Genomic DNA, 15,404 nt, shown 5'->3' with positions numbered 1-15,404 from the left:
TTAAACTACCCTTGTGACACATCACAAAAGGATATGGCCGGATCGTAGTACACTCCAAAGACTCCTTGTCGTATACGAACACTAATGTGATCGCACCACCAGTTTCAGTAATACACATAGTCCTTCTTGAAATTTTGTGTGATCCTCCTGATCCTGGATGACATGACATTATCACCAACAGTGTCCTGAGAGAATTCCTCTAACTCTCGTACCCCCTCATTCCTAGGAGGCTCTTGTACTACTCTGTCTTTCAATAATTCACTCCCTTTTGCAAGTACAACATCATCAAATTACCACTTCTTTCCATCCTCCAGAATCACTGATTTCTTTGAGCAATCCATCACTCTTTGTGGAGCGGTCTATCTAGATTCACCTTTTAACACCCTCCTTGGTTCTTTTACCCAAATCCAGTCATCTCTCACAATTTCACTTTCCGTCACATGCTTCCTACTATCATAGTTTTTCTTGTACTCATCTTGTCTCTTTTCACCCTCCTGACAATTTCATCGATGTTGATTTCCTTGTTCTTCCAGGGGCAAGCCAAGCAGGTTTCAGTCTGTTGGTAGCTATCCGACCTCTCATTAGGGTAAACGGTTCTTCAGCAGCGACAGAATGTGGAGTAACCCTATATGTGTTAGGTGCTTCTTTCAATGTCTTCTTCCAAGGTAAATTATTGGCCATCGCTAATTGGATGGTTCCCTTGATGAAACCATTAATTCTCTCAACTAACCCATTTGCGATTGGGTGATACAGTGCAGTAGTCTTGTGCTCAATAGCTCTTTCCTTAAGAAATGTTTTAATTTCTAATGACATGAATTGAGCTCCATTATCTGAGATCATTTCTAGAGGGTCTCCTTCCCTGTTGAATATTTCCTCCAGAAAGTTTACCACTTTTATGGAAGTGACCATGCCCTCTGCTACTCCGCATTCCACCGACTTGGAAGTGTAATCTATTAGCACAATAAACAATAAAATATACCTTCTGAGGACCCAATTTCTCAAACAATCCTGTTATGTCGATGGCCAATTTGGTCCACACATATTTAGGAATTTCCACTGGTTGAAGAGGCATGGTTTGTGTAGTCTTCCCTTTATCGCTCACAGCACAAGCAGTGCAATCCTTGACTAAAATCTCCATTTGATTCCACATGTTCGGCCACCAGTACGCTTCTCTTACTCTTCTCTTAGTCAAACTTCTTCACACATGACCTTCATGAGCTATAAGCATTATTCTTTCTCTCAAGGACGTGGGCAGAATTATCTGGTCACCTCTATAAACGCACATGTAGTCACTGGAGATCTCATCCTTTAACTTCTCCCATGACTCAATACTTGTATCAAATTCTTTCCAGTTGCTTCTGATAGCTTTCCTTAGATATTCTTGTTCAACATTATCATTAGTCGCCCTGCCCATTCTTCCTTCGAGAAACTTGGATGTATGTGGGCCACTATGCACTCAGAGTCTTGTTCTCCTGCTGTTTCATCATCTATGGTATCACTACTCTCATCGTCCCAGGGAAGTCTAGAAAAGCAGTCTGCAATAGAATTGGATTTCCCAGGGATGTACTTGACTTGTATATTATATTGCATGATGTGTAAGGTCCACCTTCTTATTCTCAGTGAAGATACATGCGAGTTTTTAGAATTCAACACATGAATTCATGGTTTATGGTCAGTTTTCAATTCAACTGGAACGCCCAAAATAAGACTTTTAAAATGCTCAAGAATCCACCTAACTCCCAAAGCTTCTCTTTCTTTTTTTTTTAAAACTCTTTTTTATTAGTGGTAACAAAAAGGCCAACAACACCGTTGCACAGTTCATTTCACAGATACAACAGGAATACATTAGTTCAATGCAGTTTCACAAAACAATATTATGGTGACAGGTCATCATCAGTAATCATATTGCACAGGTAGACTCTAAACGGGCCCCAAATGTCTTTGGGTCTGCACATCGAAGGTTGGGTCAAAACAAACAGCTCCTCTGACTCATTGACATGTGTCAATTCTTGTAGGAATTGGTTCATGCTGGGTGGCATAGCGCTTTTCCATTTCAATTAAATACATTTTTTGGCAACCGCACATGAAATGTTGAATAGTCTTCTGATTTTTTCTGAGTGCTTACCTATGTCCCCAAACAGATATTTCTGGTTGGTGAAATCGGGGGGACCTGAGTTATTTCTTCCAACATTTCTACTACTGCCCTCCAGAACCCCCTAATCCCCAGACAGTCCCAGTACATATGAAAGGACCCAGCCTGAGGAGCATTGCATTTAGGGCAGGCATCCAAAGTATCCGGTGCATATTTAGCGATCCTATTTAGAATTTTAAATTGGATCAACCTCAGGCCAGAGTTAAGTGAGATCTTCTTAGTTAGTGAACAGTATCTGGTCCATTTCTTCTCTTCGATGGGAACTTGTAAGTCTGTCTCCCACCACTCCCTTATCTGATTCGCTGTGGGGGTGTGGGTCTGGACTTCAGTGTATAGCCTAGAGATTCCCAGGCCATTTTTAGCTATCACTAGTTGTATACATGGATGTGGTGGAGGTTCGTCCGGGAAGAGAGGCCACCTTTTCTGAAATGCAGATCTCATACGGTAATATTGCAGCGTTTTCAGTGGACCATCTCCCAGCGCCCTCAGTAACAGACCCAGGTCTGAAAAACTGCCAGTGACAAACATATCACCAAGCTTCATTTCACAGTTAGGATCCCAGGATTCCTGTATGCTCGTGTCATATGTAGGAGGAATTCCCGGAAAGTTCCACAGAGGTATCTCGGGGTTATAGGGGGCCTCAAGTTTAAGCCTTTTGTATATAGCTATCCATGCCCTGACTGTGCAGCTAACTGGATTGTATTCACACGTGTCTTTATAGTGTAGATCAAAAATGACTGATTGTATGTTTGTGGGATGTGTAGTATATTCTTCTATCCATGCATGGGGTGTGCTGTCCTCGTCATTGTACCAATATTTAGTAAATTGAGCCTGGGCCACATAATAGTAAAGCTCGAAATCAGGGGCTGATATACCTCCTGAAGAATAGGGTTCTGTCATTTTTTCCCAGCTTATCCTCGCTGTCTTACCGTTCCAGAGAAATGTTACCACCATGGATCTGAGTTTGGCAAAGAAGGCTCTGCCAGGCCATATAGGGATGTGACAAACATAAAGAAGTTTAGGCAGGATAACCATTTTAAGAATAGCGACTTGACCGGCTAAAGAGATCGAGAGCCGCCCCCACATCTGGAGGTTGGCCGTTAAAGTTTGCAGGGCGCTTTCATGGTTATCTGAATATAATGTAAGCTTATTCCTGGAGACAAGAATTCCCAGGTATCTGATACGGTCTTCAGACCATTTGAGTCCATAGGTCACTGTGAGGCACTGGGTGGCTGGTGTAAGCGGAAACATTTCCGATTTGCCCTTGTTTATCGTGTACCCAGAGTAATCTGCAAACTCCTGCATCTCTGCCATAATGGGTGTAATATTGAGTTCAGGTTCCTTGACATATAATAAAGTGTCATGCGCATAGAGCGATATTAGCTGGGTAGATCCCTTCATTTTGATCCCTCTATTCGCATGTCTGAGACGGACCGCAGCCGCCATTGGCTCAATGGTTAATGTGAACAGCAAGGGCGAAAACGGGCAGCCCTGTCTGGTTGCCCTCCCCAACAGGAACATCTGGGAAATGGCTCTATTGGTCAGGACACGAGCTCCAGGCTCTGTGTACAGTAATTTCACATATCTTATGAAGTTGGGCCCCATCCCAAACGCCTCCAGCACCGCAAGGAGATAGACCCTCGAGACAGAATCAATCGCTTTTTCAGCATCAAGGGATATGGCCACTGCGCTCCTCGCAGGATCTATTTGTGCCATTATGCCAAAGAGTCTTTGGAGGTTCAGGGCCGTAGATCATGCAGGGATAAACCTGTTCTGATCAGGATGTACTAGGGTAGGGACTGCCGGCAGAAGCCGGTTCGCCAGGACCTTTGAAAATATTTTAGCATCAGTATTTATGAGTGACAGGGGCTTGTAGGACGAAAAAGTCCTGTGGCGGTCGCCTAGGCTTATGGAGTACGGTTATAATAGCTTCTCTCATATTTGGGGGTAACCTGCCACACTCAAGTGCCTCCTCCCACACCTGCAGCAGTATCGAAATGAGCTCCTCGTGAAATTCTTTGTAGAATTCAGCTCCCAACCCGTCTGACCCCGGTGCCCTGCCTGAAGCCAATGCTTGGACCGCTTCTACAATCTCTTCCGCAGTCACCGGTTGATCTAGCGCTAGGCGTTCTTCATTGGGGAGTTTAGGGAGGGAGAGAGCCTCAAGGTATATCTTAATTTCTGCAGGTGTTTTCTTATCTTTATTTGAATATAATTCCTTGTAGAATTCCATAAATTCCCCATTAATGTCTTCATCTCTGAGCAGTACCCTCCCTGTACTGTGCGTATACTTGTGATCTGTGTAGGTTGTCTATCGTGCTTGAGTAAGTTGGAAAGCGCTCTGCCAGCCTTGTTACCCTCCCCGTATCTGCGCGCATGTGTAGGGGCCGCCACGTATCGGACCTCCCTTATGGCAAACTTATCAAACTCTTGAAGGTGTGTGTGTATATTGGCTAATACTGCTTTGTCTTGCGTGTTTGTGTATGTTTTCTCCAGAACATCTAGTTTGCTTTCGATAGTTGACAATTCGGATCTCACAGCCTTCAGCATACCCGTAGTTTTGGACATCAACACACCCCTTATCCAGACCTTGAAGGATTCCCACACCATTGAGTATTTGTCAACTGATCTCACATTGTTGGATAAAAACTCTGTGATCTCAGCATGGGGTGTTTCTACTTTCCCCGGGTCTCCCAACATTCCACCCGGCATCCTCCACCTCCTAGCAGGACATGGGGCATTCCGGAACATTAGTTCCAACAGCACTGGGGAATGATCTGACAATGTTCGAGGAAGGATTTCGCACCCCCCCACAACAGCCATCAAAGACATGGAAACAAACCAATAATCAATCCTAGACTCCGAGTCATGTACCGAGGAATAACACATATATCTCCTGCTATCAGGATGAGTTTCACACTATGCATCTACCAGCAAAAGTTGTGACAAAACATGTCTCAGATTTAGTACTGCCCTACTTGGGGTTCTAACCACCTTCGAGGATCTATCAAGAACCTGGTCCAAGGCCAAATTGAAGTCTCCCCCCATAGCACATTCGGAAAATCGAGTGACATAATTATCTGGTATACATCCATGTAAAAAGCAGGGTCATCAATGTTAGGCCCGTACGTGTTGACCAGGAGTATTTGTTGAGTAGCCACCTCCCCCCAGACCATGACATATCTGCCCAGAGGATCAGCCTTGTGACCACCCACCCTGAACCCAAGGCCTGGATGAATAAGAGTGATCACCCCTCTGGACTGGGATGAATAGTCAGTGTAAAACCTCAGGGGACCCCACCTGGGCAATATATGGGTGTCACTCATTCCTACCGCATGGGTTTCTTGTAGCATCAGGATTTGGGGATTATGCCTGGCAACATAGTTGGAAATCTTCTTGACCTTAACCTGATTATTTAATCCCCGCACATTCCACGTCAAGCCCAGCACTGGGGCTCTGAAATGGAGCATTAGCCATTGTCAAACTCAACGGGTTTACAGTAATCCTGCAACTTAATGGGTGCCAGCCTCGATGCCACCATAATTTTACTTTTCAAACAACAAGTCCCCTCCAACCACTTCACACATGAACATGGCTCCGTAGAGTGGCACCAACCCCCAACAAGATGCCACCATAAGTCAATACAAGAGCTGAATTCACCAAACCCCTCACCCTGTCCCACCCCCCCACCCTCATCATCACCCCCAACTTGACGATGTGTCCAACAAAACTTATGGAATATTCAGCGGGTGGCCATGTTGCTTCACATGGCCGCCGATCAGGTCCGACAACTCCACCATCCAAATTGCCTGGTAAGCTTGATCCGATACTTATCTTGAGTATAGCCTTGGAAAGGGGTGACAGTCGAGTGTTTCTTAGTCTGCAGGTCTGGGTCTGTTGTTTTGTGCCGGTCTGCCCCCTCTAGGAGGAAGGGGTATGGACTTTTCAATATATTGCGTGGCTTCGGCCGGAGACTCAAAGAAATGGGCCCTTCCCGCATGCTGAATCCTCATTTTTGCCGGGAACATCAAAGCATAAGGGATCTGGCATTCTCTTAGGAGCTTCTTGACTGGCTCATGGGATCTTTTGCTTGCCTGCACCCCCGAGGAGAAATCTGGGTAAATGTGAATGCGACTTTCCTCATTGGAGGGTGCCCGCCTCTCTTGCCTTACGTAGGATTGTATCTCTGTCCCTGTAATTGAGGAGTCGTGCGATTATAGTATGTGGTGGTGCGCCTGGTTTGGGTGCTGGGGCTAATGTACCGTATGCTCGTTCCAGCAAAAAATGTTCAGAGAATGTCTCCGGTCCAAAAAGGGTTTTAAGCAGCGTCTCGAGTTGTTTCTCCATTTGGCCTTTGCCAAAAGATTCCGCTATGCCCACCACACGGATATTGTTTCTCCTGGAGCGCGACTCTAAGTCCTAGCATTTGTTCTGTAGTTTTGCCATGTTTTCTTTGATTCGGGTGATGTCACGTCTGTGATGTGAGATAGTGTCTTCATTAGGGCTTATCCTGCTTTCGGTTTCTGTTATACGCAAACTTTCTTTCTCCATTCTAGCCTTTAAGGAACCGATAGTGGACACTATGTCATCCAATTGTGTTGACTGCGCGGAAACCATTCTGCACTATTGTAGTTAAGTTGTCTAAATTCTCACTAGGCTGAGTAGTGGGGGCCTCGTTAGCGGCAGTGTGGGCGTCAGCCAACGTAGAAAGACTCTGACTGCCCGTGTAAGCATCCATCGGACCTTTCTTCTGTTTCTCCGGAGTTTTGGCACCTTTCCCGACTTCTGTGGGTCCCCCATGATACTGTCGGAATCGTGTTCTGAAGCAGTGCAGTATAGTGTTAGCCAAATTTCTATTCGCCGTCCTCCCTTGCTCCTTATGCAGTGTCCGAGCCCTGGGAGTGGATCAGATTAAGGGGCTAGAGGCGTTATGAACAATTACACATTGAGCCCCCAGCCGGAACTTGGTGGTCCGAGTGGACTGTGTCCCCCCACGTACAGTACTCCACGCTTACCGCATTCGAAGTGCTTAATAGTTCTGTGTCATTTTAAGGGGGTTTCTGAGCCGCTCCGGTCTGCAGCTGCTGTATATGTTGGGGGTCTCCACCCAGCCCTGTCCCCCACACGGGACATGCTCCATATTCAGCAGTGCAAGCTTGTGCCCTCGGAGGTCCCGTGGCCAAGTATTATGGTGTGCCTGGGAGCCGGAGCAGATCACCGGAGCGTGGGCCTGCCCAGTGCCGGTATCAGCGGTCTTGGGGGGGTCACGTGTACCACCGGGATGCGCCAGTCCAATGGGCCGGCAGATAAAGTATATCGGCTCAGTGAGGATTGTCACCGGATCTGCAAGCCGCTGCCCCTGGAAAATAATGTGTCCTTTTTCGGCCACTCATCCGCCGCCCAGCCCTGCCTCCTTACCAGATGTTCTCGTCTCTGGGCCTCTTCACGGTCCTGTTTCGCCGGCACGCCGCACGCCTCACCCCGTGTTGTAATACAGGTTCCGCAAGGGGCTTTTCTGGAGCTCATCGGCCGTGGGCCGCCACACACCGGGGCCGGACTGGAACGCGGGTCGGATCATCCGACTGAACCACCCGTGTCACGGCCAACCCAGACACAGCAGCGTGTTACCAGCAGAGCGTAGGGCCTGGGCCGCAGTTCAGGCTCCTCGTTCCTTCAGCCGCACAGCGGCACTCGCGTGGATCTCCCTGGAGCTCAGCGTAGGATATATTCAGCCACGTGTGTGGGCCGATCTGCCTGGAGCTGTATCTCCGGCGTTCCTGGCCTCTGATTCACAGGAGTTCGACTGACCCACCACGGATGGCTGGGCTACCTTCCCAGAACGTTTAGAATACACAGGCAATGTTATAACGGATGATATGGCGCAGGATATCTTAGTGGAGTGGGAGCTCTGGAATCAGGCAGCCATTTCCGTTGTGCGCAACAGCGCCCCCCTCCAAAGCTTCTCTTTCAATGGTAGAGTCATTTCTCTCTGCACCCTTAAGGACCCTGGAAGCAAAAGCACTAGGGACCACTGTGCCTTCCTGTAGTTGTTCAAGAACACCGCCCAACCCAAAGTTGCTGGCATCAACAGATATCATGGTCTTAAACTTACAATCAAATATTTTGAGGGTTGGAGCCTTATTTACTAGTCCTTTTATTCTATTAAATTCTTCCTTGCAGTTATCCGACCATATGAATTTTGCACCTTTGCCCTTCACTTCTCTCATATACTTAGTTCTGTCCGCATAGTGGTCAATACATTTCAAGTAATATTCTGCTAATCCTAGGAAACTCTGGGGTTGTTCTTTATTCACTGGCTCTGGAATGTGCAATATAGTATCCAGTAGGGTTCTCTTTGGTTTAATTCCTGATTTTGAACTTGTCAATTTTAAGCATGAGACCTTTCTCCTGGATGACCTGCATTACCCCTAGTAATTTTGCATTATGTTCGTCTGCCGTCATTGCAGAGACAAGTATATCATCTTGGAAAAAGTAAACACCCTGTAGGCCACTGAACAATTGGTGCATTACCCTCTGGAAGACAGCTGCCGCTGACGCTATGCCAAAAGGCAACTGTTTATATCTAAACGCCCCCAAAGGAGTGATGAAAGATGTAAGGTGTCTCGATTCTTCATCCAACACAACCTGATGACAGGCAGAGGATAGATTTAATGTTGTGGAGAACTTTGTTGGTTTCATTGTGGTGAGCATTTCACTTATATTAGGTAATGGATGGTGATCTACCCATATATTTGCATTCAGGTCTCTTAAGTTTACACACATCCTGATTGATCCAACCGGTTTCCATACAATAACGATTGGAGAGAGCCATTCTGAGCTCCCTATCGGCTCGATAATGTCTTGTTCACATAGCCTCACCAGTTCTATATGCAAGACTTCTTTTGTGCCAATTGAAATATTCCTCACTCTGTGAACTATCGGTTTAGCACCTCTCTTCAGTATAATCCAATGTTTAAAACCTTTTAGGGTGCCAATGGTTTAATTGAAAACTCTTGGGAAGCTTTTCGCTCGATTCTCACTTGTTTCACAACCATTTTCGGTAATACTCAATATGGTAATTTTGGGTGTATCTTGATTTGTAATGATGCCTGCTCCCACCATCCAACGATGGAGAACCCATTTTCTGCTACATATAACTTGCAGTAAGTTTTTCTTCCTCTAAAAACCAAGTGTATCCATGTGTAACCAATTATGTTGATGGGCGTCTTACCATACCCTGTCGCTCTTACTCTTTTCGGTTGTAACTCCTCAATTTTTCCTCCTAGATCCTTTACATATGTATCTGTGTCAACCATGGTATATGGAGAACCTGTGTCTACCATAACTTGTAAGGACACTCCATTTATTGACATAGGTACCCAGGGGCTGATACATTTTTCAGATGGTGTGAACGCCAACATTTGTTTTCCCTCATCAGGCCAATCAATAACAGACAACAGGCCACTCAGATTGTTGATCTCTTCCAATGCTCTTATGCTCGACATACTATTTCTAGTATTACGACCTCCTTCTCTCTGCACTCCAGGCATGTTTTGCAATATAGGTCTGCCTCTTCCTCTGGTACTCCTGCACACTTTGCCGAAATTACCAACATATCCACATTTATAGCATTCTACTGAAAACGCTGGACATTCCCTTTCTACATTTGTGTGTTTGCAACTGCCGCATTTCTGAATTTGTTTTGTGATCTGTTCATGTATTCCCTATCTCTCCTTGCACTGGTGCTAACATCATCCTGGTCATCCTTTTCACCAAAGCAATCAATGTCTCTTCATCTTTGTCACGGTTTCCATCTTGCACATTTTGGATTCATCTCACTTCAACATTCTCCATCCTACTCTGTAATTCCTTCATAGATTTTTCCCCTAACTCTATCGATCTGGCTATTTCCATAGCCTGTTCTGAAGTTGGATCCTTTGCCTGCCACAGTCTCTGTTGTATACAAGGATCTGCAACTTGTAAATCCAATTGATCTCTTAGGTACTCATCAGCTATACCGGTGAAGCTGCAGATCAATATCAGACCTTTTAATGCTGCCATGAAGGTGTCTACACTCTCTCCCTTATTTTGTCGTCTGGAGAAAAATCGGTACCATTCCAGAACAATGTTGGTTTTGTTGCCAAAATGTCTCATTAATTTTATTAGTGCAGACTCATATTTTCTGCCCCCACTCGTTGCAGCAGCTGAGTCACCAGAACTTTCCACACCATCTGCTGGATCAGGCAAAGTCCTGAAAATGCACAATGCTTCCGCACCCACACAATTTAGCAGAGTGGCTTCCTTTAAATCATCATTGAATTTAGCTCCAGCGATAGCCCTTAGATGAACTAGAACACTGTCCTGCCATTGCTCTCATGTACACGTTGGATTGTCTGACTGCACCAGAAATTGAATGGGAGCTATCACGTTTTGCATCTCCACCGTGACTTACTTTATTATTCTTTTGACTGCTTGTTTTTTTTTTTTTTTTACAGTTCACTAAAGAAGCTAATATGCTTCAGTTTATCAGATCGTTGTAAACACCATTCATTGTCCAATTTTTGTTGTTGTTTTGTTATTTCACAATCCTGTAATTATGCTTATTATTCTTCACAGTTGGGCCCTCTCCTCATTCAGGTGAGTGCTTGTGGTGACTGTGCTTTGTGCGGGCCGCTCTGAATGTTGTCAGTATCACTCACGATTCTTTGTGCAGACCGCTTTGAATGATGTTAGTATCTCTTGCGATCGGGCACCGTTTCATTGTCACCACGTTGCTATGGCAACCTGATGTTTTTTCAAAATGGCGGCACGTTTTACATGTGACTAGGTCCTTTACTCTAGTATTTTGATCAGTTGCACAAGCTCAAGTTTGTAAAATGCTCTTGGGCCGTGAACTACTTGCTCGGGATTTTTTTTTTGTGACTCCCTCAGTCAACAGCGGACTTACTTGCTGCTTATATTTGTCCTTCAGTGAGTGCCCTGCAGCTCCGTTGCACTGCGATGTCCACTCACCGTCGCGATCGCCGTTTTCGTCTCGATCAGCGTTGCAGAGTACATCTCTGCCGGCGACCTTCTCCTTTGATAATGGTCCTCGTCGCCAATGTTGTATATTGCTAATTAGAGGAAAAACCATAGACAGCACTAGTGTTTCTGGTAATTTATTTACATTAGGGGGTCCCCAGGTAGGTGCATCCTCAACAACTCAACAACGCCTCTGTATGATTCTGAAACACAAGTGTTCCAGAATCATGCAGCACATCACACATATGACAGAACAATTCAATGCAGGTCAACACATTATAACACATGTTTTTGAACATTTTTCATAATAAGGTGATATCAAATCACTCTTACATATGCAATCTATAACACCTGGGTGGTGTTATAAACAATGGCCAGATCAGATCAAGCATGACTAGAAATAAAAATAGGAAGCAGGATCAGGAAAGAAATGAAATATGTGGTATAGTTATAAATAATGACCATCTGTCTTCCCCCACCAAAAACACACACACAAATACATGTGCACATACATATGCATGTGCAAACACACACACATGTGCCTGTGTGAGACAATTTACCTGTATTGACATACAATAATGCTCTTCAAAGTTTGCCAGAGTGAGGCATCCTTTTCCTTCCACCAGCCTGACTGGCTCTCCACCAGCATCACCCGATTTAGACGTGGAACTACTTGCTGGCTTTGCTTACAGTGGTCCTCATTATGAGTTTAGAGGTAGCCATTCTGTTTTTACTGCCATGGCTACACCCAAACTCGGGTTCGGGTCCCGAAAAATGAGAATTACCGGGCCATTCTGACCTTTGCAGGCCCGGTAATTCCCAATTGCGGAACCCAGACCCGGTACGCCCCATTCCCATTTGAGCCCCCATAGGACTCAATGGGAATGGGGAGGATGGTAGCAACGGTCCCGTTAGTAACGGGACCATTGCTACCATCGTGTTCTGCTAGCGAGTGCCCCTCTGCACGTCTGGTCTGACCAGGCGTACAGAGCGGCCCCGCGAACAGAACTCGGAATGTTGCAGCGAGGTAACAACGGCGCCGTAGCACTAACGGCACTGTTTTTGCCTTACCGTAACACTCATAATGAGGCCCAGTATCTTTGCCCTGCTTCCACCCACATCCATACCACCTTCATTAAACTATGCACAAAGTTAGTTTAACGCAGAGAGTGTTGGTGGCTGGCGTTAACTACATAGATGTATTTACAACAAGGCCGACTACACCCAGGCTTAGGGCAGCAGATTGCCAGAGGAGCAGCATTTTATTGGAGTTTATTTTCTATTTACAAGTTGTCATTCTGTAAATATAAAGACAATTCTGTTTCTCCGAGTGTGGCCGATCCACAATAGCAAGTAATTTTGAGCTGTTAGCAGTCATTCCACTCTGACAGCTAAGGTTTTTGATGTCCAAACTGGTATAAATGCTTGATTTTTGCAAATGTTTTATTATAAGGGTGGCTCGAGTTTAAAAAAAATAATTGAAAAAAGAAAATGCGCAACAAGCCCAGCATACTTTAGGTATTTAGTGATTCAGTCATACAACTCTCACAGACATATATGACAGATATAACACTCTTTGGTCATTCTTATCTTCCTAAAATGCTCATAAATATGCAAAGTAGCTAAAACCTCATTGGTTTTGTTGGTGCCACTTCACATTATCTTTCAGGTTCTGTCTAATCAATACACATATACACTGTGTTAAGCAATCACTTAATTTTACAAATACAACACATGCATTTTTTAACCCTCTGCAAAAATTAGGGTTTTCCCTTCAGAAAAGTAAAGGTTAAAAATGATGAATATTTTTACAATATTAAACACATGACTATGTTTAAGTCAATCACAGAGTTCCCACAGGTGGCACTAAAATGATGTTCAGAAGCAAGCACTCATTTCCGGCCCCACAATTCAGAGGTCTGTGGCTGCCCAAAAGGTGCAAGCATGAAATAGATCATATAGAAGCTAAAATGGCGAAGAGTAAATCTGAATGTGCACGTGCATTAAGAAACCTGTGAAAGGACCCCCAAAGCTATAGACAGATGAGAACAAAAACTGTGTGCAAAAGGTACACACTGTTTAACTGCTGTAAAGGTGTCCCATAAAGATATCCATTCAGCCATCTTTACAGAAGCTTCTCAGCGCTAAGTAGGCAAATGGCATCCCTGCTGGGTTTATCATGTGTCTTTAATGACATTCTGCTTCACGTACAGTACTATCAGGAGAACCAATTGCAAAGTTTGTTGCACAATGCATAGCTGTGATGTTTATAAGTAATCTTTACATTAATTAAATTTTAAATAGAAGGTAGGGTTTTTATTATGAAACAGTTCTTCAAACGCCAGCATGACATACTTACATATCCCAACATGTTCCTATGCATTGTACAGTCCAACCAACCCTTCAGAGTTAACAAACATTTTAAATTACCTTAAACATAAACTGGCAAGACCCATAGCCTTAACCACACCCACACAGGTAATATTGTGCTGCAATGTCTGATCGATTGCTAAATGTTACTCTTGGAGTGTGGGGTTATTTTGAACAATTGCACAAAGAGCAATGATGTAACCAGTATGTACCAATGCATTTGTTATAAAAGGTGCATGCATTGCGTAGCTACAAGGTGACGTCCACACCAGACAATGGGGACATGCATGCATACTGGTAACTTCCACTCAGGCCTGTCAGTGGCTAGTCATGTCCCATCCCCAGCGATCCATGCCAGGAACCCAAACCCAGCAAAGACAGCATGCCACGCAGTGGATGTCCCAGGGTGCAGCCGGGTGCCTGAGGCACGGTCAGCCCATAGTACCAAATGCATGAATTAGACCACACACACAGACGGCTGTGTGAAATACACTGTCCTGCTACACGCATGAAATGGCTCAGCTTGTGTCCTTCACCCTTGCAGGTGATTCTGGATATCGGCTGCTTTTGTGGCTAATGACCCCTCTGAGAGATCCCCAGATGCATGAGGAGATGTCCTACAATCGTGCACATGTGCGAACCAGGACAACCATTTAGCGGAACTTTGGGCTATTGAAGGCATGTTTCTGATGCCTACACTGGTCTGGGGGTACACTCATAATAGGCCAGAGAAGGTGGGGCAGATATTCCTGGCCTGTGAAGTGTTACATGTGTCAGATGCAACATACTACCCCTGTCCCCAGATTTGGACATGCCGCCACCAGAAGGAGAAGATGATGAAGATGGGGAGGCAGCAAATGCCATTCACAGGCACGTACGCATGGATGACAGGGAGGGGCATGTTACCCATCAAGAACTAATTGACAACTTTTTATGACTCATCCTCCACAATGCTCAACCCATGCCCCTTTCTGCATGTGATACACACACTCAATAAAATCTGGCACACAAATGAAGAATTTTCACTCATTGATGTAGGTGCTTAACAAGATGTATTATTTCAGAACTACTATCTACAACCAACACCCCGTGCCCCCCACCCCACACACCCCTCCCCTTCCCCCAAAATATAGTGTCATGTATGCTGTGCATCAATGTAATTTAGTGTCTTTCGTATCACAGGCCTTGGTATGGGCTGTTGAGCCCGAAGGCCGCTGGGAACGGTGCCTTCGGCTGCACTGGTGGGAGCTTGCTAGGGTGGTAGCACTGGTGGGGGGCAGACCGATCCCTGGGCCCCCATGTGATCCAGGTCGGCTTGCAGGGTGTGTTAGTGACTCTGCGAGTGCAGACACCCCTTGTTTCCCTCCTGGACCCTCTGTGCCAATAAAACTAGGGTGGAGGTAGTGCAGCCCAGGGCACATGCACAACACCATCTGCTGGCCTGCAGGCATTTCAACATCCCTTAGGGTTCCAACAGTTGCTGACGGACCATGTCAGCCATCTTGTTGTGCCACGACTCAATTCTACAAATGCAGGGGTCCATCTCCCGTATGTTGGGCATTGGTGGTGGAGTAGGCATATGCAGGTCTGAGGGACTGAAAGTAGGCCTGTGGTAAGGGGTGTAGTCCTGAGAACCATCTGTTCTATTGCCTCCATCCACCACCTCCTTGTTGTCAGTGGAGGTGCCCGGATGGGCCAGTGGCTGGTGTTGGGTGGATTCATAGACTGGTCATTTTGGCAGGCCTAATGGCTGTGGTGCTGGGCCTGATGGCCGTGGTGCTGCAGTTGGCGTTAGCTGGGATGTGGTGGTGCATGGTGGTTTTCCCATCCTTTGTGAGGTTTCCCATGCAGTGGAGGGTTC

This window comes from Ambystoma mexicanum, chromosome 8 (assembly GCF_040938575.1).
Source record: "Ambystoma mexicanum isolate Mex_15411 chromosome 8, UKY_AmexF1_1, whole genome shotgun sequence".
In the NCBI taxonomy this organism is placed as follows: Eukaryota; Metazoa; Chordata; class Amphibia; order Caudata; family Ambystomatidae; genus Ambystoma; species Ambystoma mexicanum.
Note: the sequence above shows the minus strand (reverse complement) of the source record.